At 45.2% G+C, this 26,601-nt stretch overlaps 1 long non-coding RNA gene across 1 annotated transcript; it reads right to left on the bottom strand.

The window, feature by feature from the left end:
• Positions 1-1,995: 1,995 nt before the first annotated feature.
• On the bottom strand, positions 1,996-19,321 carry LOC135908993 (uncharacterized). The gene is made up of 2 exons (XR_010566524.1): positions 18,908-19,321; positions 1,996-4,331 (listed from the first exon to the last, which is right to left on the bottom strand). It is a non-coding gene; the product is annotated as an uncharacterized lncRNA (long non-coding RNA).
• Positions 19,322-26,601: the final 7,280 nt, after the last annotated feature.

The raw sequence follows: 26,601 nt of genomic DNA, 5'->3' as shown, positions 1-26,601 counted from the left end.
GACCAGCCTTACAGTACACTTGAAAAGCCAAATTGTGCACAAGTCAGGAACAGCCTATAGCACTAACTGCCAAGGAAAGGCAGTGAAAGAAGGAACAGCTTGCGTCGTTTGCAAATATTTGTGAAAAGCCTTAGTTACACACCAGTCACGTCTCAAAAGGCATGAAGGAACAAAGAACAGTAACGGTAACCGCAGCGGCGTTACGAGGAAGCTGCAAGCAAGCGCACGAAAAAACCAGCGACTAGTATCAAAGCTTCAGAAGCTCACACTGAACCTAAAAAAAATGAAAAGTGAGTGTGCTAGAACAGTTGAGGAAGTACTCACTGAAAAAATAAGCTCTTTGTCTCCAAAGCAGCAGCTCGCTGTCAGGCAGTGTTCTGAGGCAGCCAGAAGGAAAAGTCCACGGGGCACGAAATATGACAAAGATTGGGTGCTGGTATACATTCTTCTCAAAATGAGAAGCCCGAAGCTCTATCTGTAGAATAATTAGGACTCTGACCAACGCTATGGAGGTCACTTCGCGAGTGCGACTACAAAAATGCGTGAGACTCTTTCGGGCGGCGTATAGCGGCCGCACACGCAGGAGCCTCGAAGGAACGATTCTCACTCGTCGGGGTTCGCTTCAAGACTGAATATTCATTTTACAAAAGACCGCAGTGACTAAAAAGGAAAAGAAAAGAAAATACAAAATCCAAGTTGTCCGTTGGCCGCACCGACGCCTTCATCCTTCTCAGAAGTGCCAGCCATTTGCGCCCAGCAGGCGGTCTGCCGAAAACACAGGGCACAGATCAGTTTGCGGGTCGAGGCGCCAGTCGGGACGCTAGTCGGGACGCCAGCCCAGCAGGCACCCCTCGTCCGTTCGCCGGCTCCCTCTTAGTGCAGCGACAAGCCCCCAACCGTGGTTGCAAGAAATGTGCGACGGTCGCTAGCAATTCTCAACACTATCAATATATGAGGAGGCAGAAAATCTTGGCTCTGCCAAGTGAAACAACCCTACGCAAGTACACTGCCCTGCACAGTAGCGGCTACAGGTTTAATTAAAAGATACTGGATATTTTGAAAAAGAAAGTTGCTCAACTGGACGTGTTCCACCAACACGGTAGAATAATCATAGATGAGATGAAGCTGGCTGAACATCTGTCAGTGACAACAGGTGCAAAGATTGAAGGCTTTGTTGACTTGGGACCATATACGCCAGGAAAAGAAAAAACATTACCATGCAATCATGGCCTCGTAATATTGACACGGGTACTTATCTTTATCGGGCAACCACGTTTCGCCGCCTAACAAATGTTACAGCACAGCGCGGGACGCGCCTGCACTTATCCGAAGTTTCTGGAAATTTATCGATGCTTCTATCCACTTTTTCTTGTCGCCGAACCTTATGTTATCTGATTTCATCGCCTGATGCGAATGGTGTAGAACTCTGCGGAAGGCACGCGGGTCCCAACGATTAGTCTGGAACATTCGACGATTGATGTATAAAAGCCGCGCTTGACCTGTTGATCAGATTTTCGACGATCGCCGACCGTGTTCGCCGCTATCGTTGTGCTATAAGTGTAGCGTGTCTTGTGGGCAGAGGTTCGCCCAATAAAGGTTAATTTTGTCGTTCACAGTATTCCTACTGTGTTCTTCAACGTTACCATCACGTGACAATATTCATGCCACTTGTTGGTAGCTGGTCTCAAGTTATTGGTGTTTTGGGGAGCAATGAGAACGTGAAAGGTGACCTGTTGGCCAAAATTGTACTAGAGTCCACAGTTCTAACAGAAAGAGCTGGTTTCTTTGTGGACTACATAACGTGCGACGCAGCATCCTGGAACAGGAAAATAGTGGCGCACGTTCAACATTCAAGCAACGTCGAAAGAAGTGGTCTGTAAGAAACCACAGCCTGTCGACAGTGGCCGTTTTTTGCATTTTTTTTTTTTCAGATTTTCCACACCTGGTCAAAAATGTCCAAAACCGGCTCGTCACAAATTTTGACACCCCTGAGGGTTCTGTTTCCATGCAGTTTGCTCTAGAGGCTTTCAAACTCGACAGTAATACTGTCACAATGAAGGCAATGCCAGGAATAACAAGCGTGCATATCAGCCCCAACAATTTTGAAAAAATGCGGTCAAGTTATGCTTTCCAACTGTTTGGCCATGGTCCTTTGCGAGCATTTTTTCTGTACCAGACTCAGCTGGAGAGGAGCTGCGGTAATACTGAAGCCACAGGAAGGTTCATGAGAATGAAGTCCCTGATTGGTGTAATGACTGCAAGGTAGCCAGCAGAAGCACTGAGACACTCTGCAGGTGTTGAGAAAATAAAGGAGATGCTTAGTTTCTTGGACATCTGGCAGCAGCGTGCTCATAAGAAGCATTTCCTCAGTGAGTCAACAGCAGAGGGCGTAAGAGTCACCCTGACAAGAACTCTTGAGCTCCTTCGCTATTTGCACGAACAAGCTGGCGATAGCTACATGTTGAAGTCCCGGCTTAGTCAGGATAAAGCGGGGAACTTCTTCGGGATCGTTAGGCTGTCATCTGGCTGCAACTCTCACCCGACGCCGCAACAGTTCGTGCTCACAGTTCACTGTCTGTCTTTTTATAACTTGGCTCGCAGTGTTGCAGGTGGGAATGCGGACAGCAATGTCATCAGTTCTCTTCTTGATACTAGGGACAAGGAGGAAACCGCAAAGGAAAAGCTGGTTTACACAGTGAAGCTCTGCACAGAAGAGCAAGCGGGACCTTCGGGCTCATGTGACAATGCTGAAGCAGTGTAGCATGATTACCATGTGCAGCAAAGTGACTCTAGGCTAATTTATTATATCTCTGGCTACGTGGCTAAGAAATGTGTGCTTCCAAGCAAGTGCTCTGTTTGTATCGACAGCCTATTACTTCCAGCAGAGCACAGGCGCCGCTTGCATGCTGCAGCATTTGCAGCACAATGATCAAGGAGGCTTGCTCTACCCCTCGCTTGAACTGTTTCGTTTTATAACCAGGCTAGAGGACATTTTCACAAGTTGTTTCAGTGCACGAAAAATACACCGTGAAAGTTTGATGGACATCTTGCACATGATACATTGCGCTGCTCCCTTAAAGCTTTTATGTAACCACACAGCTGCATTTTTTGTCAAGGGCTTGAACAAGTCCAATATGCTGTCAAAGCAAAAGGCAGCGGAACACCTCAAGCTGAGCAGGCTTAATTAGTTACATTTGTGCAGCCCTTGCAACCATGTATTGCAAGCGCTTGCTCTCCTTGTGTTATTCTGAATAAGATGAAAAGCATGTGGAATAAAATTTGTCAAGCACTGCGCGCAGTTTCGCACTTTATTTTTCTTGTTGGCATCGCGTTTTAAATCTTGCTTACCGCGAGCACGTGTATGAAATAATGTGCAAATTAAATCAACCAATTCTTTTGCATCTGTCCCAAATGGCAAATACTGTAAACGATTCTTCTTGAAAATCGCAGAATTGTCCCACAAAGAACCTCTGCTTTGCGAAATTTCGAACTCTCGAAATATTCTTACCCGTGTTAGCGAAATGCTGAGGTCGCGAAAAATAATCGACTGGCTTTTGTCTGCTTCTAGTTCTGTTTACAATGAAAAGTCCGAAATCGTAGGGTCAGTTCAATAAAAGTCGACGCTGATAAAGTTGCCTGAAAAAATAATTTAAATAAATGGCAAGCCAACAGTTGAATTATGTTGAGACAGCGCTGGTATGTAACCAAACAAGCCTTCCATTCTGGTGTGCCGTGTACGCTGCAGAGGCGAGCTTTCAAGAGTGGTCGATGGCAGCGCCGCCGCTGCAGGAGACGCCGCGCGCGTCAAGTGGAGAGGCGCGGTCGTGCCACGGGAAAGTATTCTAGTACATTGTAGCAGTGCAACACCAAAGCTACTAAGTAACCACAGTGGATTACACACCACATGATAACTATATTCCATGCACTGTACTACACTATGAAACTTGAAGGTCCAATATCACAAACACAACGGCACACTCAAGATAATTTGTTAATTGTCTGGCGGCCCTGTAGCCTGCAAAATTTTGCTACATGTAATTGTGAAGCCCCCTCTCCAACATAATTTTTTTTTTAATATGAAAAAGAATCAGGCATTGCAGAAATGTGTTCCATGCCAAGTTGAACCAGCCTGACGGCCATTTGAGACAAATACCCTCATGGTGAAGGTGACGGGCAGTCTTCATCCCGGAGCATGTCCACGGAAGGTGATGCAGGTCTGTCTCACACACTCAAGCTAAATAAAGCGTTCGAATGAGCTCACCTTCAGTTGTCGCCAGTCACATCTCTGAGCAAGGTTCTTTTGGAGGCTGCAACAGACTTACCATTTCTGCCTGAAAATAAGCCAGGAAAAATGTTAGAAATTCTATTCCAGTGCCTCACATTGTCAGAACCTTGTGTTCTTTGAACTGATTGAAGCTGAGGGAGATACATGAGCACAGTCTGAATGGAAGATGATTGAGCACTGCTCTGCATAATTAAGCATCACTGTTGAACCATGCAACATCAAACGAACACACAGACTCAGATCCTTTCATTGTGCTAAAGACAGGCCTATGATTGCAAGATTTGCACACATTAAAGGTAAGGAGCAAGTGCCGTCAGTGTACTTAAAAGTTTGTTTCATAATAAATGGTGTCAGATAGAACATTGGAACATGTCCTTGAAAATAAACTTTTACAGCTTTGAAAGTTTATGAAAACCTATTAATTTGCTTTCGAAGCCTGTACGAACCCTGCATAAATTATTGCCATTTCAGAGAATGCGCCATGGTACACTTTGGCCATCAACACATCAAGAACCCCCGGTAAAGAATTGATTGTCTAAGAGTAATTGCTGAATTAAGTTGCGATTGCGGTAGTTGCAGTATTGCGAGAACAACGAATATTAAACTGCATTAAGCATTTTGAGCAAGGGATTCAGGGAAGAACACGTTCATCACAACAGTCTGTCCTAGAACTCACAAGAAGCACTGGAAACTTGTCCACGTAGACACCCAGGTGTGCACCTGAATTACATTCCAAGTGTCAGGACAATCTTTCTCACAGCTTTCATGCTTTATAAATATGACAAGTCCATGTAAACTTTCATTTTACAAGAGCTCTGAGCTGCTCCACTCATGTACCATATACAATTGCCATTTCAGTGGGGTTTGCATCGCCAGGCATTCAAGAAGGGTCATTGTCACGGTCTGAATCGAGAACTTAGGTAAAAAAATTTATTGCTTGGCAGTGCAACTCCTGAAGAGAACAGTAAACAGAGCAAATTGGTACTCATTTATGTTTAAGGGACAGTGGGAGAAACTGCACAGGGCGAAAGAGAAAAATCGGACGACTGCACAAATTGCCGATTCTCAACTTATGTAATTTATTGAAGCAATTCACCTTTAAATAGGTGTCATGCTCACAGCATGACAGCAACAGCACAGCAGTACCACCAAATACAAATCATCATCATCAGCCTGGTTACGCCCACTGCAGGGCAAAGGCCTCTCCCATATTTCTCCAACAACCCCGGTCATGTACTAATTGTGGCCATGCCGTCCCTGCAAACTTCTTAATCTCATCCGCCCACCTAACTTTCTGCCGTCCCCTGCTACGCTTCCCTTCCCTTGGAATCCAGTCCGTAACCCTTAATGACCATCGGTTATCTTCCCTCCTCATTACATGTCCTGCCCATGCCCATTTCTTTTTCTTGATTTCAACTAAGATGTCATTAACTCGCGTTTGTTCCCTCACCCAATCTGCTCTTTTCTTATCCCTTAACGTTACACCTATCATTCTTCTTTCCATAGCTCGTTGCGTCGTCCGCAATTTGAGTAGAACCCTTTTCGTAAGCCTCCAGGTTTCTGCCCCGTAGGTGAGTACTGGTAAGACACAGCTATTATAGACTTTTCTCTTGAGGGATAATAGCAACCTGCTGTTCATGATCTCAGAATGCCTGCCAAATGCACCCCAGCCCATTCTTATTCTTCTGATTATTTCTGTCTCATGATCCGGATCCGCAGTCAATACCTGCCCTAAGTAGATGTATTCCCTTACGACTTCCAGTGCCTCGCTGCCTATTGTAAACTGCTGTTCTCTTCTGAGACTGTTAAACATTACTTTAGTTTTCTGCAGATTAATTTTTAGACCCACTCTTCTGCTTTGCCTCTCCAGGTCAGTGAGCATGCATTGCAGTTGGTCCCCTGAGTTACTAAGCAAGGCAATATCATCAGCGAATCGCAAGTTACTAAGGTATTCTCCATTAACTTTTATCCCCATTTCTTCCCAATCCACGTCTCTGAATACCTCCTGTAAACACGCTGTGAATAGCATTGGAGAGATCGTATCTCCCTGCCTGACGCCTTTCTTTATTGGGATTTTGTTGCTTTCTTTATGGAGGACTATGGTGGCTGTGGAGCCGCTATATATATTTTTCAGTATTTTTACATACGGCTCGTCTACACCCTGATTCCGTAATGCCTTCATGACTGCTGAGGTTTCGACAGAATCAAACGCTTTCTGGTAATCAATGAAAGCGATATATAAGGGTTGGTTATATTCCGCACATTTCTCTATCACCTGATTGATAGTGTGAATATGATCTATTGTTGAGTAGCCTTTACGGAATCCTGCCTGGTCCTTTGCTTGACAGAAATCTAAGGTGTTCCTGATTCTATTTGCGATTACCTTAGTAAACAGTTTGTAGGCAACGGACAGTAAGCTGATTGGTGTATAATTTTTCAAGTCTTTGGCGTCCCCTTTCTTATGGATTAGGATTATGTTAGCATTTTTCCAAGATTCCGGTACGCTCGACGTTATGAGGCATTGCGTATACAGGGTGGCCAGTTTCTCTAGAACAATCTGCCCACCATCCTTCAACAAATCTGCTGTTACCTGATCCTCCCCAGCTGCCTTCCCCCTTTGCATATCTCCCAAGGCTTTCTTTACTTCTTCCGGCGTTACCTGTGGGATTTCGAATTCCTCTCGACTATTTTCTCTTCCATTATCGTCGTGGGTGGCACTGGTACTGTACAAATCTCTATAGAACTCCTCAGCCACTTGTACTATCTCATCCATATTAGTAATGATATTGCCGGCTTTGTCTCTTAACGCATACATCTGATTCTTGCCAATTCCTAGTTTCTTCTTCACTGTTTTTAGGCTTCCTCCGTTCCTGAGAGCATGTTCAGTTCTATCCATATTATACTTCCTTATGTCAGCTGTCTTACGCTTGTTGATTAACTTCGAAAGTTCTGCCAGTTCTATTCTAGCTGTAGGGTTAGAGGCTTTCATACATTGGCGTTTCTTGATCAGATCTTTCGTCTCCTGCGATAGTTTACTGGTATCCTGCCTAACGGAGTTACCACAAACTTCCATTGCACACTCCTTAATGATGTCCACAAGATTGTCGTTCATTGCTTCAACACTAAGGTCCTCTTCCTGAGTTAAAGCCGAATACCTGTTCTGTAGCTTGATCTGGAATCGCTCTATGTTCCCTCTTACCGCTAACTCATTCATCGGCTTCTTATGTACCAGTTTCTTCCGTTCCCTTCTCAGGTCTAGGCTAATTCGAGTTCTTACCATCCTGTGGTCACTCCAGCGCACCTTGCCGAGCACGTCCACATCTTTTATGATGCCAGGGTTAGCGCAGAGTATGAAGTCTATTTCATTTCTAGTATCGCCGTTTGGGCCCCTCCACGTCCACTTTCGGCTATCCCGTTTGCGGAAGAAGGTATTCCTTATCCTCATATTATTCTGTTCCGCAAACTCGACCAATAACTCCCCCCTGATATTCCTAGTGCCTATGCCATATTCCCCCACTGCCTTGTCTCCAGCCTGCTTCTTGCCTACCTTGGCATTAAAGTCGCCCATTAGTATAGTGTATTTAATTTTCACTCTACCCATTGCCGATTCCACGTCTTCATAGAAGCTTTCGACTTCCTGGTCATCATGACTGGATGTAGGGGCATAGACCTGTACAATCTTCATTTTGTACCTCTTATTAAGTTTCACAACAAGACCTGCCACCCTCTCGTTAATGCTATAGAATTCCTGTATGTTACCAGCTATATTCTTATTAATCAGGAATCCGACGCCTAGTTCCCTTCTCTCTTCTAAGCCCCGGTAGCACAGGACGTGCCCGCTTTTTAGCTCTGTATATGCTTCTTTTGGCCTCCTAACTTCGCTGAGCCCTATTATATCCCATTTACTGCCCTCTAATTCCTCCAATAGCACTGCTAGACTCGCCTCACTAGATAACGTTCTAGCGTTAAACGTTGCCAGGTTCATATTCCAATGGCGGCCTGTCCGGAGCCAGTGATTCTTAGCACCCTCTGCAGCGTCGCAGGTCTGACCGCCGCCGTGGTCAGTTGCTTCGCAGCTGCTGGGGACTGAGGGCCGGGGTTTGATTGTGTTGTTCATGTAGGAGGTTGTGGCCAAGTACTGCACCAGGGTGGCCAATCCTGCTCTGGTGAGGGAGTGCGTTACCGGTTCTGGTCACCGGGATCAGGCCACACTCCAGGCCTGTTTATGCAAGTTTATCAACACGCGGATTTTTTTTTTTAATCCGGTGGAAAATTGCCAGCACCGGGATTCGAACCACGGACCTCTTGCATGCGAGGCGGGTGTTCTACACCCGGAAACACTAGTAGGAAATACTAGTAGGAAATACTAGTAGGAAATACAAATAATATAGAGAAAAAGTGGGAAGAAAACATGGTGAAGGCAGCCTTGCAGCACTCTAGGGGTGATCATTATTGCACATCAAAGAGGTAGGACCAAAAGAATGACAGTGGTAATAATGCACACATAGGCGAGGTACTATATGCAGAGGCCTGAATGTGCAAGCAAAAAGTACGTATAATCTGCTAAATTTCAGTGACTCACAATTTGCACTTTCACTCACACAGTGAGGCTGTACTGTGCAGACAATATTAATGGAAAATTGGTGCATCATATAAAATGTTGGTGCACTGTCGTTGGCATGCCTGCTCAATTTGTAGTTGGTAGCGAGACCTTTGATACATTTTACATTATCCCATCTTCATGTGCTGCACAGCAGACTCTGCAACCCAGAAGTTTTATGCTGTTTGTGTCACAGCACTTGACGTACAATATTTTGTCTCTGCAAACGGTGTATACAGAAGAGGACGCAACGAAGCAACGGAAACAGCGGTGGCAATAGCAATGAAGCAGGGTTTGCAACAACTTATCGAGTTTTGCACAGCTCCATTTGTGAGGTGGGTCGAGTGGCAATTGCATGGAAAAATTACACTGCAATCAAATTTCAATTCTGGTACGGCCAACATGTGTATGGCAAACTTCCAAGCCAAAAACACACTTGCGTGTGCCTCTCGTACATAGCTATGCCATCACTATAATCCATCCTATGCAACACGAGTTCAAAAGATAAGAATTGGCCCAAATGCTACCTACAGGGTCGCTAGTGTGATGTCAAAGATTGAATGTGTGTTGTTTAGCGGCGCAAGGGCCACGTGTGGTCAGAGCGCCATGCCAGTGTTAGCGACTTTGCAATGGAATGATGAGGTCTATGAAGTTGATGTGATGTTGCTGAAAAGGGGCCTAAAAATAGTTGCTGTAAAGTGCATAAACTCTACGTGTATGTAATAAGGTTATGGTTATGACTAATGACGTGTATTATGAGCATTAAAACACATTGCTAAACAATGACGAGATATACAAGATATGTCAGATACAAAAATTGGCTAGAGCACTACTGCCTCACCAGAGCCCTTGAAACAAGGGCTTGGAGGCATGTGCTATATAAAACTGCTATCACAGCAACATCTTCAGCAGAGAGGATGCACCATGAATTTATTAGGCTAATAACATGTAAGACATCTTTCAGGAAACCTAAGACTGTATTGTTATCAAAAAACGGTTCAGAAACGAGAAACATTACAGGATGAAGAGGGATGTGCTGCCAATATGCTAGGGGAAAATGTTTTCTCCCAGATTCGGCTTGCAGACACTCTAGGAGAATGTGGAGGACGGTCAGCCTCTCCCCACATCTACTACAGGTCAGAGGTTCCTTTCCAGCATGCAAAAATTATGGGTTCCAATTGTGTGTTCTATGGAGACAACAGAGTATGACATCTGTCTGGCGTGATTTTATTGCGGAAGGCCAAAAACCTAACCGTAGCTTTGTTACTTGGACCAAAAATGGATGTCGACAGAAATACTCACGGCAATAAAAGCAAAAGACGCTTTGGGTTCGAACAAAGAGAAGCCCTAATTGTAGTGCTTTGCAATTTGGCTCAAAGAGCTTCGAAATAAGGTCAATGCTATGATACATCCAGCAAAACGTAATAACATACGAGCAAAATTTACGGACGCTTGTTGTGACAGCAGGAAAACATGGTCCCTAATTAACAATCCTAGAGGTGGTGATGTAAACGCTAATCGCCATGTTAATCTGATGTCTTTTCTTCAAATGGTACTGCCACCAATGATTTTAACTCATTTTTTTTTTAAAAGTGTCTGGTGTAGCGAGACCTCTTCCAGATATTTGCACATTGCAAACTAGTATTTCAGAATCCGCCTTCCCGTGTTTACGGAACATGTGAAATCAATCCTTTTCAGTCTAAAACCAAATATTAAGCCTTCAGGAATTGATGGTACTTCAATATTGGGGCTGTGCAGAACTTTCGAAGCAACTACTACTCATTTTAAACAATATTATTACCACTGGTATCATTCCCGATAATCTGAAAAGTGCGCTGGTCATTCCTCTTTTTAAAAGTTGCGCATGAAACAATATCAAAAACTCCCGGCCTATTTCAATCCTTTCATGCATTGCGCAAATATTGGAAAAACATCTGCTTAAGACAGTGAGAAGTTTTTTAAACAATCATGGCGAGCTATCTCCTAGCCAGTATGGCTTTGTGCCGAATCTGGGTACGCAGTTGCTGCTTGAAGATTTTTCCGATACACTAAACTCTGTATTTGAACACAATCAGAATGCTTGTGCACTGTTTCTCGATGTCTGCAAAGCGTTTGACAGCGTCTGTCATAGTATACTGCTATGACAGACGTATACTACTAACCAAACTTTCTTTTCTAGGCTTTCGGGGTGCGTTTCTGCGGCATCTGAAAAACAAATCTCACAGGCACCAACTTCTGCCTACTGGAAAATTTCGCAGCAACCTGACCAAAATTAAAGCTGGCGTCTCCCAAGGTTCAATTTTAAGTCCGTTATTATTTAATTTATATTTCAACGATTTATCTAATGTTGTGAATGTCAAATTATATCGGTATGCTGATGACACTGTTCGTGTTTCATACGCTCGAAGTTACACTGACGCCATCTCTTACAAATGGCAACAACTAAAGTGATGGACTGGTTTCAAAATAATGTAGTCCATATCAATGCGTCCAAAACTCAACTAATCCGTTTCCACAACCCTGGCAAGCAAGTTACCCTATCATCCCCATTACATTTGCACACATCACGTTGCAATCCCTATTCGTGTGACCCTGTGTAATACGCTTGTTCAATTAAATACCTTGGAGTGATTTAACCTGCATATTTGTCAAAAACTTCGCACAGTGTCTTGTGTTTTGTATAATATTAAATTTTACATGCCATTGTCTGTCCAAAAGCTTGTAGTACATGCCTTATGCTACAGTATAATCCGGTATGGCATATCTACATATGGTCATGGCGCTCAACATTTGGTAAACAGGGTCAATTCCGTCCTTCGTGGTATTCTGAGGCACGTTGCTTACGATGTCTCCCCCAAATCTTATGTGTTCAACACTTTGTCTTTACCTGATTTCAATTCTTTGCTGCTGGAAACTGTTGTCTTAAAGCTTTTTTGGATAAGCCAGTATAAAACTTTTTACGTGCCTGTTCGTTGCCTGAGACCAAAGAGTCCTTATGTTACATCCCGCTGCAAGACGAGATACGGTTGAAGACTCCGTAACTATTATGTCCCAGCAATGTTTAATTTACTTTCCCAAAGCATACAAGATGTGAAGACGAAATATGGTCTCAGAAAGGCTCTTAGACACATTAATGCATGATCGGAAGCCTGTCATGTATATGTGTTTTTTTTTCTCACTGTTGTCACCAAACCATGGTGTAAGAAGTATACAGAGGTGTTGACACTCTCCCCTCGCAGCGTGCGAGAGCGCCGCCCGCTCGTGGCCACAGTATGTTCGAGGGTGGCGAGCCAGGAGAGGGGGCGTGGTCACAGCTGACATAGAGGACGCTGTGAGATGCGGTCCCAAATCGTGGCAAGCTGCCACGCGTGTGCTGCGCTACCTCACAGTTTTTGCTGGTGTGGCTGCACTTCCTTGGTGTTTTGAACACGTTTTTTTATTCCCCTGTTTGATGGCCTTGTGTTTCGCTTTCATCGCCATAGAGCCTCACCTCTGGTGGGCAGTGCGCAGACGAAAGTCGCAGCGTTTTTTTTTAGGCCTGTTTGCAATGGGAAGAAAATGTTCCGTCCCGAACTGCAATTCGTGCTGCCGGACTTGCATGGAGCGTGTGCCCCTATTCAAAGCTCCGTCCGACGATGTTTGTTTGGAGCAGTGGCTTGTGCGATTCCGAGGGCAGACTGGACTTTGACACCTACCGACCATGTCTGCGCCAAGCATTTTTCAGAGGAAGTGATATCCCGGACATATTACACAAAGCTCAATGGAAAAGTGCTGCTTAATGCCGAAAAGAGGCCTGTACTGTCTAAAGACGCAGTTCCCACCTTATTTCCATATTGCCCAAAGTACCTCACACGGCCAAACAGACCTCGAAAGCAGCCTTTTAACACAGAATTTCCTGGGCGAGCACCCAAGTGACGTCGGCCGAAAGTTGACAAGAGTGCGACGCAGCATCTGCAAGCTTCTTTGCCCGCTGCGACACCTGTGGACTCGGAAATAGCCTTGGAGCCAGCGGCTAAGCGACATCATCTTCAATATGCTGGGAGAAGGAACTTCAGTGTGGCTTGATAACAAAAGACATGTTCCTCACCAAGAGCACATCTGAGGACCATCGAGTCACATCAAAATCCACAAAAGAACTTTGCAATGCTCTCCTGCTTGATTACAATTTTAAATATGTCTTGACAAGCAAGATGAATCAAGATCCAATTGAACATTTCTTTGGTAAGGTAAGATTGGCTGGAAGCCAGAGTGACCACCCGTCAATGCCTACTTTCTTGCAGCTGTACCAAACATTATACATTTACACCCTCCTCAAGCCTCCTAAATTTGGCAACTGCAAAGTAGTTGAGAGAGAGAAGCCACTACTAGACATATCCGATTTCAGGGCCCTTATAAATCCGAACAATGTCACATCAGTAAATGACTTCGTAGATGAGGTGAAGCAGAAACTCGACAGCCTTATCTGTGAAGAGGATTGGGAATGTGATGATGTCCGTTAAGAGGCAATTCAACAGTAGCAAGCGATGCCGCTGTGTGCAGCCGGTGCCTTCGGCGCCGCACATGCCCAACATGTTTTCAAAGAGACCAAAACCCCGTGCACTTCAGCTGCTGCCACGCTACTACGCTACGGAACTTAGATGCGAAAACGCTGTGCTTCTTCGCCCGTTCCCACGGCCTGACACAGGCAACAAGCAACACCGCGTCTTGGGAAATGGGCTATAAGTGCTTCGCGATCCGCATGACATCATTAGCTGCTGTACAGCAGATACTTTCGTATCAGTAAAGCATTAGGCCTGACACATGAATGATTTTATTACATGTAAAGCATTTTCTTAGCACTTTCAGTTGCACTCATGCTACTAAACTCGAAAATCGAGCGTGGGCAGTGGAATCTGAAGGCGCCAGCCCACTGATCTGGGCCCGCTGGTCGCGGCGCCATCTGTCGTCTCGCAGTAGAACTACAGGGTGCGCCCCGCCGTGGCCGAACATACTATGGACACGCCGGCGGACGCAGTGTCAACATCTCACTATATTCGTACACCATGCTACAAACTAATAACGTGTTACTGATGGCTCTGTCGCTGTCTGCCAGGCACTGCCATTCAAGCCCACTGCAGCTTTGGCATGCCCGATTCTTGAATTGTATTATTCTCAAGCCATCAATAAAGTATTATTATTATTATTATCACGCAAAGTTTATTTGTTTCCCTGCCCCACACGCATTGCCAGTGGCTTTGCAGTGTCGGTCATAAGAAAAGCTTCAGATACGTGGCAGGGACAGCAATAGTAGAATGAACAGCTTGCATTGTAATCAATAATAAGTACAGGATATAATATATAGTAATAATAATAGGATATCAATAAGTACAGGATTTCTGTGCTTGCAGAGTGGCAACAAGGCTTTCACAATGCTTAGGAAGTCTGTATATATAATTGCTTTTTGGAGTTTTGATTTCCATATATGTTTCACAGTTGACAATACTGCATAGGCCTCAGCTATAAAGATAGTTGTTTCCGCATGTAGTACATCAGATTCTGAGAAGGATGGACCGATGGCTGCATAGGACACCCTGGCATGCGACTTCGAAGCATCTGTGCAGAACTCTGTGCAAGAGTGCTTGTACTGGAGTTCTAGATAATACATTTGGATTTTGAGCTCTGGAGCATGCTTCGTAACTTCTAGAAATGATATGTCCCATTCTACCACCTGCCATTCCCAAGGAGGTAACACCTAGGTCAGAAGCATTAAGTGATGTTCGAGGAGTGGGACATGTATTTCATCGCTAAGCTACCTCACACACAGAAAGCAAGGCTGTCTTACAGAGGAACAATTATGGAAAATTGTAGCACATGTCATATCGTTAACGGTATTAAAACATGGATGTTCATGATTAGAGTGTATTTGGAAAAGATATGAGAGGTTGATGTAAGTTCTCTACAGATGGTGTGACCATTCATTTGATTCTGCGTATAAGCTTTCAATAGGGCTTGACCTAATAGTGCCAGTGGTGACGCGGATACCTTGACGGTGGACGAGATCTAGCTCTTCTGACGCAGTGTTTTTGTTCGTCCACAGTCGCTCTCTGTGCTAGTATCAGGGGTGGCACTGCCCAAAGTCATTTGGGAGCAATTTTTGGAGCAAGTAAAATTGTGTTTTGGAGCAGTTTGGAGCAGGCCAATCTGAATTTCGGTAGAATAATGAAATAAGGAATATGGCAGCAAATTTCGAACTCATGACAAAACAGAATAAACCAACACCAGCGCTATACTGTACTGTTTTAAGCAATGTCTTAAACGGAATTTTGAAGCAGGTTATCCCTATACCTGCCATGGTTGCTCAGTGGCTATGGTGTTGGGCTGCTGAGCACAAAGTCATGGGATCCAATCCTTACCACGGCGCCCGCACTTCCATGGAGGCTAAATGCAAAAACACCCATGTACATAGATTTAGGTGCACGTCAAAGAACCCCAGGTGGTAGAAGTTTCCAGAGTCCTCCACTACGGCGTGCCTCATAATCAGAAAGTGGTTTTGAAACCCCACTGTGAAGGGTTGGAGCAAACGGTCCAAAGGACGTGAAAGTTGCAAAGACGATCCAAAACTGGGCCAACGCCACTGTGCAATTACTCCCAACACAATTGCAAAGATTGATGAGCTTATCAGACAACAGAGGATAAGCATCAAATCAGTCATGGTTCGGTTCACACTATAATGCATGAACATCTCGGTTATCAGGCCTTGTGTGTGCAATGGATGAGCAACATCTTGAACCACCGCCAGAAGACGGGAGAGTTCAGTGCTGCCTTGACTCCTCTGATCTGGTATCACAATGAGGGTGACGACTTCTTGTCTGCAATTGCGACCAGGGACAAATCATGGTGCCACTACTATGAGCCTGAAACACGATGGCAAAGCTTACAGTGGAAACATTCCAATTCACTACCCCCAAAGGAGGCAAAGGCCATCATTTGTGCCTGAAACGTGTTGTTGGCTTTTTTTTGTATCAGCAGGGGCCATTACTGATCGAATTTGCTAAACCTGGAGAGAGTCAATCGTTTCCAATATTGTGAAACGCTGGATTGGCTGCGTGTTGCAATCAAGAACAAATGACATGGAAAAGTGACGAATGGGGTCATCTTGGTCCACGACTATGCCTGTCTCCATGTTGCTAATGTGGTAACTGGCAAAGTTCAAGTAGGAAATGCTGGAACATCCCAGACCTGTCACCTTGGGACTTCCACATCTTGGGGCAATTGAAGAACATCTCCAGGGAACCTGATTCGTGTTGGACGATGATATGAAACAGTCAGTTATAGAATTCTTGAAGCAGCAATCCAAGGATTTTTACGAGACGGGAATCACATGACTCGTTAGTTAATGGGACAAATGTCTAAATGCTCATGGAGGCTACCTTTAAATAATGTACCCTGTTTGTCATATATTCGCATTGGCTCACTTTCATTTGCCTTGCCCTCGTATGTTTTGCAGAACTTCTGTTTTCTATATATGAACTCTGTTGAGACTATAATTTCGGTGCAATTACAATACACGACCAGTGACAGCTGCTCCTGCACAATATACTGGAACAAAGGAGAGCGTCATTGAGATTTTTCCCTGAGCATTGCCGATGTATAAAAACATAAACAAAGTTCTTGAATGACAAAAGTTTCATTAAAATAGTTGTCCTCAACTTGTTCATTTAATGGCCTTTACATTTTTCATATCAGCAGCATGACTTCTTTGCTGGTTTCGAACTGATATACTTCATAAGTTCGTGTGATATTTTCTTTACTTATTAAATAGAGAAAAATACATCGAAGCATTGACATCAGTTATTTCAGGCGCAATTTTTGGGACATATGAGTATATTCGTTTACAAAAAAAAAAGAAATACATATTTTACTTGTTTTGACAGTGCGCAGCATTCATTCTTTTGCAGCATCTTTGGCAATGGCAATGCAGTTATTCATGTATTTGATCCCTCGACAAATTCCATAAGGAGGCCGAGCTGCGAAGTGAGCCCCTCCACCGAATTAAATTTTTGGCTACGCCACTGGGCACATGCAGTGGCGTAGCAACAGGGGGGGCCGGGGGGCCGTGGGCCCGGGCACAAGGGGCCTGGGGAGGGGGGGAGAGTTGTCATATATGCCTGAACACACCCCTCTTTTCGTCGGCTTGACTGGGCGCAAATTGCAAAGAATGTTCCAGTATCCAGTAGCCTGAGTTCATGCACCCGATGCGCTGCGCCGCAGAATTGTCGGCTGCAGCTCTATCAACACCCCACGACATAATTGCAGGAATGTGTGGGCTAAAAATTTTAATTCGCGAAATGGTCGCTAAACTACTCGCCTTAGCGGAACGTTTCATGTGGGGTGCGCCCGTGCTGTGCGTTCATGCTGAGAGCAGGAGTCGCTAAACATACAGTGAGGCATTGTAAGGCGTTGGGGCTCTTGCGTCCCTCTTCCGTTCAGAACGTGCAGCGAAGACGAACAAAGACAGCAGCAAGAGGGGGTTCAACCAGCGCGCCCGGCGCTCCATTTACGGCGAAGCGTTCGTTGAGAGCGACGTTGCATAAGTGGTGCCATCAAAAGTCGCGAATGGCAATTCTCTGGATCGTCTGCAGACTCGCTTCGGCTGAAGAGTTTGGTGGCGTATGACTGGACAGGCTGTAGTCGCAGGCCTGCCGTGATGACCGGCTCGCATTTAGTTCCCCTCTCCTGCTCCTTCCGAGATGCCGCTGCGAAACCTGCCGTTTTCACGCTTTCCTTCTTATCCTCGAAAGTTTCAGAAAACTGTTGTTGCTGTGTGACTTCATGTCGCAAGTACAGCGTCTGTATCTGCTGCACAGAATTTTATAAAAAATAAAGGTGAATTTTGTAAGGATATTTCCTGATCGAGATTCTATGAAGTTATGTCTTTTTGTGACTGCTAGGAACTCGGTAGCGCGAAAAATATGGCAGATAAGTAATAACTATATCCTTAATAATCCCGTAATTAGTACTTATAGAGGAAGCACTTCAATTCAAGAATTGAGGACTCAAAGTCATATTATTAACTCAAAAAAAACTTCTTAAACAAAACCGTTTTGGTTTCTAGAGCCTACAGTACTTTGGCACTGCGGGCGGCGCCCAGTGTATGGCAGCAGCAAAAGAAATATGAAATAGTAGACTAGTGACGTTGATACCTTAATCCTCTCCATTGCGAGTGCAGACCAACAGTAGTGCAAGCTTTCGCTGGCACGGGCTTCATCGCGGCCTTTTCTTTCTTTTTTTATGGTGACGCCAAGAATCGACGCGACGCATGCTCTATTCTGTTCCCAATCTTGCGGTGGTACCGCAGCTCGGATAATCACGTTTGTCCGTATAACAGCAAATGAAAACAAGGCTTTATTGATCACCATGAAGAGAACTCGTAATTGTCATAGCATTGGCGCCCGCGCAGCGGGGAGGCAGGTAGCGTTTTCTGATAGGGTGGGGAGATCAGCGTCACTGACAAACAATTTAATTTTCGTTTTCGTTCAGGGCTGCCCACAGACAAAATACTGCGTGCCATAGTACCTACGACGATTTTGGTGAAGTTATTCTTGGGCAAGATATGAATGTCGGGCTTCAATTTTGCAAATGCAATATTGCCGCTAAAATTGGTAATTAAAACTTTATTGTAAAGATATTTTTTGTTACTTGTGACGTGAGTCAAGTTTTCCACGATGCCGCATTTGTATTCGCTGCCAAGCCTTACAGTCTGACAGAAGATGTGCACATGGGCTTATCACACGTTATCAGTGCAGCACCCTGTATTATTTGGCGCAGGAAAAACAGCGTGTATATCTGCTGCATTCGCGATCTCTGGGAAAGAAAGCGAAGGAGAGGGGGACCCGGGGAACGTGCGCGGTATCCAAGGCGGCTGTACTGGTGCTGAAACCCGGAAATTGTCGATATCCTCGCCTTCCTCGACTACATTAAGAAGGGGGGGGGGGGGGGGGAGGTGCCAGACGACCTAGCTACGCCACTGGGCACATGCTCACCTTTAGGCAGCGTCCACAGCAAAGTCCGCACTGTCCATACCCTGGCCAAATGTCCTGGCACATTCCACGCTGCCAAACCATTCACAAGGTCACTATGTCCGTCTTTTCTACACGATGCCAGTGAACTGAGAATGTAACTGAGCTATATAGCAGAAGAACACTATGACGGGCACGAAACGTAAGATTGACATGACTGAAAACCACCGAAATACGCACCATCAATATTAACCGAGTCAAAACAAAACACCCGGCACATGTTCATATACAGCACACACACGGCGCAAAAGTTTAGACTGGCTAGTCTTGTCTTGGCTGTACCACAAAACACCTATACAGCTGTACGGCGACGCGTGCCATGGCCGTGTTTTTGAAGCCGAACTACAGTGCCCCTGTAGACACTGTAACCGAACATAGAGTTCCTCACTATAACACCTAGAGAGAAATCTGGTGCCACCGTGTATGGCAGTTTCCTAAGGGGTTCTGCGTCGTCATCGGAATGATGGTATATGTATGGTGTATGGAATGGGGCAGTGTGTCATCTGTTCGGAAAAACAATGGGAAAACTGGGACGCTTCTGTGATGACGCCCCCAGTAAGCGCTGCGATCGACCGGCGTGCTGCGCGCGCTAAATTTAAACATGTTGTGCAAAACTTTCCGCGTTTATAAACTAAAACGCTTTCAAAACAGAAGTGAAATTCTTGTAATTTGCAAACAAAAAAATAAATAATTCAAACTGTCAAGATACATCAGTAACGCCGTCTATGCTTTCACGTTTCCGACCACAGATCATGCAGTGTTCCTGATCGTCTGCACAGCCAATGACTCAGCGTTTCGGTTGCAGAAGACAACCAGACACACTGGTCTGCTCGTTGCGCTCGGTAAGCACGAATATGCCTTTTAGTATTTCGAAAGACACGAGGATGAAAAGCCCGGAAAAAGCACCTGCACTGTGCCTGGTCGGTTGCACGGGATTCATTTCATTAATGTATCAGCCAGAAAAGCGGTCGCCAGGTTTCACTGAAGAAAAAAAAACAGCTCTATGACGAACGCAGCCGCTAACGTTTAAATATTTTGCTCTGTAAGAGGGCGCCGCAGGGCAAGAATACTACCATTCAAGGCTAGGTGGCGCGCGCCGCCGCCGCCCTATTCAAAGGGTTGAGCCTCAATCATCCAGCAACAAGGTCCCTGTGGGAACAGCGACAGGACCTGATGACATACCTATGAAATTGTTAAGCATATTAGGCCAGAAAAGTAAATTAAAATTACGGCAAGTTATTGAACAAATAGCAGTAGGGGGAGATGTTCCACAGGACTGGAAATCAAGCAGAATGATATTAGTTTAGAAAGGTAAGGGAAGCAAGGACAACATTAAATCCTACAGGCCAATAACTGTCACATCAGTCATGTACAGAGTACCAGTGCAGATGGTGAAAATTAAAATGGAGGAATGGTCAGAACGTGAAGAGATCTTGGGAGAAGTGCAGAATGGATTTCGAAGGAACAGAAGGCTAGATGATAATTTATTTTTTATAACACGTGTTTTAACAAATGCACTGTACAGTGCATAGAGATAGCGGCAGCAAGGCAGAAACCACTATGGATAGCTTTTTTAGACATTAGAGGAGTCTATGATAATGTAAACCGAGAAAAGTTATGGAGCCAGTTGAGGGAATATGGTCTAGATAGAAAGGTGATTGGGTTCCTACAACAAGTTTATACAGATAATGAGGTAGGGATAACATGGGAGGGGGAAACTACAAAGCCAGCTAAAATAAGAAGAGGCCGCAGGCAGGGCTGTCCGTTGTCGCCCCTGCTTTTTATGATTTAAGGCTAAACCCCATGAGCGTGATTTTGTGCGCGACAGCGACGAGCGACGGGTTCGCGCGACGGATCGGGCCGTCGCGTGAACAGATCGCTCGGTCTTGTCGCGCGATCGCTCGGTTTTGCCAATCTAGAATTCGTCGCTCGTCGCCCGGAAGTGCTATGAGCGACTAGCCAATAGCGCGAAGCCGGAACTGGATGTACATAACTCCAGTGCTTCCGACTGTCGCACGGAACGAGCAAACGATTGAATTTTTATACGTGCAAGGATAAGAACCTACTGCAAGACTTTCAGAAATATTTTATGCTGCTTTTTACAGTAAAATACATCAACTTAAGTTAATAAAGTACGCGTCACGCTAGTTTCGGCGCCTATATTGCTGCCCTCATACCGGCAACACTGGGGAGACGTCGCTCGAAGTCATCGCTCGCATGGGGTGCAACTTAATTATTGTAGGCGACGAGCAAACGCGACAGCCATCTCCATCGCGTCGCTTGTCGCTGTCGCGTGCAAGATCGCTTGCATGGGGTTTATACTTTACATGAGCCAAATGGAAAAGAGACTAGAACAGAGCAGAATAGGAACCGACATAAGCTATATTCTGAAAGGGCAGAAGTTAGCTCAAGTACTAGCCGGACTGATGTATGCAGATGATATTGTACTGCTGGCCGATACCCGAGTAGGGCTACAGGAACTAATGAGCATATGTGGAGAGGAGGGAGAAAAATTGGGACTGCAATTCAGTAGAGAAAAGTCTGGGATAATAGTATACAATGAAGAAAGGGGGGTACCATTGGAAATACAAAGCACTAAGATTGATCATGTTGAAAAATACAAGTATTTGGGCATATGGCTAAACGAGGGCGAAAAGTACTTGGAAGAACATGGAAAAATTATGATTGAAAAAGTGAAAAGGAACTCAGCTGTAATGATACACAAGGCACTATGGAACTGTAATAGGTACGAGGTGGTTAGGGGCGTATGGAAAGGGGTTATGGTACCTGGCCTCACACTCGGAAATTCAGTACTGTGCATGAAATCGGAAGTTCAGGCATGCATGGAAACAAGACAGAGAAGTGTAGGTCAGGTTGGCCTTAGGAGCGCACGGGAACACCCCTAATGAGGGAGTGCAGGGGGACATGGGATGGACGTCATTCGAAGGTAGAGAGGCAATAAGTAAGCTAAAATATGAACGGAGACTCCCAGCACTGGAGGAAAAAGGTGGGCAGGAAAAGTGTACAAATATCTATACATGAAAATTTTGAACACAAAGTGGACACTCAGAACGAGGAAGCTGAGGAATAGATACCTACAGCCGAGGGAGGGGGTCCAACGTGGTTCTAGTGGGGGAAAGGAGGTGAAGGAGACGGAAAGAAAAATGTGGGAAGAAATAATGCTCGGAAAGCCAGCGCTATCTATGTATAGGTCGCAAAAACAGGAGATTAAGAGAGAGCTCTTATTTGATAACTCGCGGGGCAGCTCACTATTATTCGAAGCTAGGACGGGGGTTTTGAGAACGAAAACATACAGGGCTAAATTTGAAAACGTGGACCTTTTGTGCACAGCTTGTGGAGCCGAAATGGAGATCGACCACAGAGCATATAGTGCTGAGATGCACAGAGCTTCGCAAGACCCTGGCAGAGGGAACAGTGGCAGATATGGAAGGGGCATTAGGTTTTCCCGGGCAACGAGGGCAAATAGACGAGAAAAGAGTGGCAGTAACGAAGGGGAGGCTAGAGGATTAGTGGAGGAAGTCAAGGGAGAGATAATACCATAAATCGGGAAGATAATGTTTTCTATACTTTTTTAGATAGTTATTTTGAGGGGAGGAGGGGAGTGAAAACTAGTTTGAGGAGAAGGGGATAAAAAGAAAGGGAAAATAAATAGGAGGGGGAGCAAAAGGATAGGTGGCGCCAGCCGCCGCCCGTTGCAAAGGGTGTAGCCGCCATCTGTCCATCCATCCATCCATCCACCCATACAGCCAATGTTCTCAATGTGCCCGATCCATAGAGTTAATATAACCAACTCTAGAGGAAAAGCTGGCCCAAAAAAGCATAAAGTTTCTTTCAAAAATTACTAGAGGGAACTCTGGCGCTGCAGTCGTTGTCCTACCATGGGAATGATGGTACAGTGTACTAGATAGGGGCAGTGTGTTCAGACGGCGGAGGGCGCCACGCACTGCTTTGAAGCCGAGAGCGTAGAGAGGTCCCGGATGTATGCGGCGACGCTGCAGTCGCATGGGCTGTACGGACGCGTTCTCCGTGTGTTGAGGCCAGTTTCAGCGTGCTTGGCATGTGCTTGCTCTGAAGGGCTCTGACGGAATTCCTCGAGTTTCTGTCTCGTTGGAAGTCGCATGCAAAAGGATTGCCATTTGTTGGGCGTGTTGGTAGACTGACTTGGAAAGCATATTTAGCGCCAGCGAACTAGGACAGAAGGGAGGTGACACCACAATGCGCTAACTTCAACTTGATTTTCACTAAACACCCGCCTATTTAACTGTGCATGGGTAAATAGGTGGGTGTTTCCTTAAAACCAAGTTGTTGAAGTTAGCGCATTGTGGTGTCGTCTCCCTTATGTCCTTGTTAGCTGGCGCTAAATATGCTTTCCATTGCAAAAGGACTTTGCGGCTTGAGCAAGTCGACGGCAGATAGGCTCCGTGTGACATTGAGCAGCACTTTGGCTCTGTTAGAATACTTGGAAGGAGAGGGTTTTAGATACCTACTGACATCTAGACTAAGCCAATAAAAGTTGGAGAACTTCTTGTGAGGTAGTCGTGCGGATCCAACGATCACCCACCGCTGTCTCAATTTTTGATTGTTGTGGATTGCCTTTATATAGATTCGCGAAGGCAATGCAAACAGGGAACACAGAAGTCAGTAAATATTTGGTATCGCTACTTCACTCACCTGATAATTCCGACAAGGAAGGGGACGTTGCATAACAATTGACGAGTTTGTTTAAGCTGGAAATCTGACGCTGGTAGAGCAAAGGCTAAACAATACTCCGGCAGAGCACCGAGCTTATGTGGAGGAAAGGCGCGATGACCGCCTCATCCATTATATATGGCAGGGCGTGTCGCGTAGAAATTTTTTATTCGTAAGAAATGTGAGGACTGCCGCTCTCTTCTTTTGCAGAACTCTAGTGTCAGTAGCAGTCTCAAAATTCATGAAATTTGTGACAGGGGAGGATTGTTGTATCCCTCCAAGTTGCTTTTCGAAGCACTAAAGAAACTTGAGGGAATATATTTACAACCTTCTTCAGCAAAAAGGAGCTTTCCAGCGACAGCATAGTTCATGTCATGATTCTAGTGAGAGCTTTAAATTTGGCTATATAGGCTGAAAATTACATGCTGATAATTTCACATCAACAGTTATGCGTTTTTATGTCCTAACAAGGCTGCACTTTTACGTTAAAGGTGTTTTTCAGTGAAGAGAAGTACGACGAAAAAAGAAATTGCACTTAAAGTTAGCTATACTGTTCTTAGCCGGCTGATGCAACATATGTATGCTGACCCTTAATTCTTTGTGTTTTTCGTCTGAATGCACAACTTTTTCTGGTGCATTCAAAAAGCTAATATTGTGAATATAATTAAAAATGAATTAGGTAATTTATTTGCGCATATTAATTCCGCAGTAGGTCTCCATTGTTTGGGTAAGAATGTACTTGCACTGTTTTTCTGTGTTTTGGCATGCTGTGTGTAGTTTTGCAGAGATCCCTTTTACTTGGCGTCATTCCTACCTGTTTTATTCGTTCCATAGAATGTGTCTCATACTCGCACATGAGCCTGATGTTCGGAAACCCTTCATGATGTAAATAAAAAAAGAATTTGCGAATAAACTGTGCAAATGTAGTTGCGGGGCGCTCGCGAAACCGAATGAAAGAACGAGGGACAAATGTTTATCGCGAAAGAAGGTAAATGACAAGCAGGGAAGCTCTTTCACTTTGGGCTATGTACGTACATATTGTTTTGCCTTTTCTCCTACAACAGCGGCTGAGGAACTAAGCGCTTGACGTTGGGTCGCGGATGCCGCGGCCGCTTTTTTATGAATGCGAACCGCAAAAGAAAATGTGCGCACCTGGAATCCGAGTTAGTTTAAATCAATTCGATGTCCTTTACTACGACGTTATTTGCAGCCGACTTTTCCGTTCGAATAATTTCTAGTTACGTGGCAGCGTGGCTCAAAACAAATTTAACGGCTTTACGCCACTACTTCGGTGTCTGAAAAACCTTTGCTGTCAAGTTAATAAATGCGTCTAATGGGCGTTGAGATGCGCTAGGAGTGCACATACAATTTATCTCTTACATGAAGTGAGTTTCGGGGATGCATCTTAACACCCGCCGATGATTTGCACGCCTATTTGATTGCGACAGAAAATGATTATCAAAATATTAGCATGCAGCGCTGGCGCTGTGCCGTACGTTCCGTACAGCCCATGTTCTTACAGCGCCATCTCGTGCTATGAAGCGCCTCAGCGGCGAGGGCTTCCTGAACACACTGCCCCTATTCTAGTACACTGTAATGATGGGAAGTACATGGATTTGTCTGATCTTCGTGCTTGTGGATTCAGACGTTCTTGTGGCTTTGTATATTACGCTATATAAATCTTATTGTCCTCTATTTCAGCGCAATCTATATTCTTCGAAGTGCAGAAGTCGCCTGGAACGCGTACAATTGCTATTAATTGCAACGATGAGCTTGTCCAGGTGGCCAAATCGAAACGCGCCAAGCGTCTCAAGGCACTGGCATGCCCGCGATAAATTCATAAAGGCGTTTCATTTGCTTGGCAATGCATGCGTCCATGGCTTAATGCTTTCAATATCAGGCTTCTGTGCTGGAGTCCCTGTGTTCGAATCCTGCCGTCGGGCAATTTTAAAGATGTTTATTTAATTATTTGTTACGCAATACACTGATGAAAATGACGAGTTTACAAAAAGTCACAAAGCCGTTTGAAGCCAAAAGGACGAAGTTTATGCAAATCCATGTACTTCCCATAATTCCCATGTTGAGTCAACCGCTCCCATTGCACCTCCCGTAGATACTAGCGGCAGAGTTCCCCCTAGTAAATTTTGTAGGAAACTCTGCAAAAAAGTGGGAACCGTTTGGGCAACGCCCTAGTGTTGCTAGGTCGAATTAAGAAGTCGAAAGTGAGGCGGCTCGCGGACGCTCCTGTGCCCGAGGCTTCAGCGACTTCGTTCGTAGCTAAGTACATTTTTATCTTTATTAGCTAGTGTTTTGAAGTGTTTTCTTTCGCATAGAAAAGGGGCGCAAATTTTGAATTCTTGGTAAGAGTAGTAAACGTACCGGCTTTGTCTAGGTCTGGCGGCTCCCCCGTTAGGCCTAGGTGGTAGGAGGGACCTATTTGATAGGCTGATAGCTAGCTCTTCGGATTCTTACATGGGGTAGGGAGTGATAATTCTTTATTTTTGTTTGGGATAGCGGTCGAGGTCGGCTTTGCTTGAGTGATTTGGCGAACTTGCTCGTTGGGCCTAGGGACGTAGGCCTAGCGATGAAATCGAAGAACGTGAAGGCCGCGGGGGACGGGGAGCAATTGCAGTGCGATGAGTGCCTGCGATGGTGCTTCCTCGACGGGACTAAATTTCAGAATTTAGCTGACGCGGAGGGGTCTAGCTTCACGTGCAGGTCGTGCGAGGGTGTCAGGGAAGCCGTCCAAAAACTAGAAGGGAATTGGGCGGCTAAGTTCGAAAAGCTTAAGGCAGACCTGAGGGAGGAGAAGGAGAAGCGGGTAGCACTGCAGGCGAAAGTTGACCATTTCGTCAAGGTGGAGGCGGCCCAGGCCGCGCATTAGTAAGGACCGCGGCTGAGCTTGAGGAAGAGAAAGAAAGGAGCGCCGAACTGGAAAGGCGGCTCGA

Source organism: Dermacentor albipictus, chromosome 2, assembly GCF_038994185.2.
Source record: "Dermacentor albipictus isolate Rhodes 1998 colony chromosome 2, USDA_Dalb.pri_finalv2, whole genome shotgun sequence".
NCBI lineage: Eukaryota > Metazoa > Arthropoda > Arachnida > Ixodida > Ixodidae > Dermacentor > Dermacentor albipictus.
This window is presented reverse-complemented; position numbering and strand designations above follow the sequence as displayed.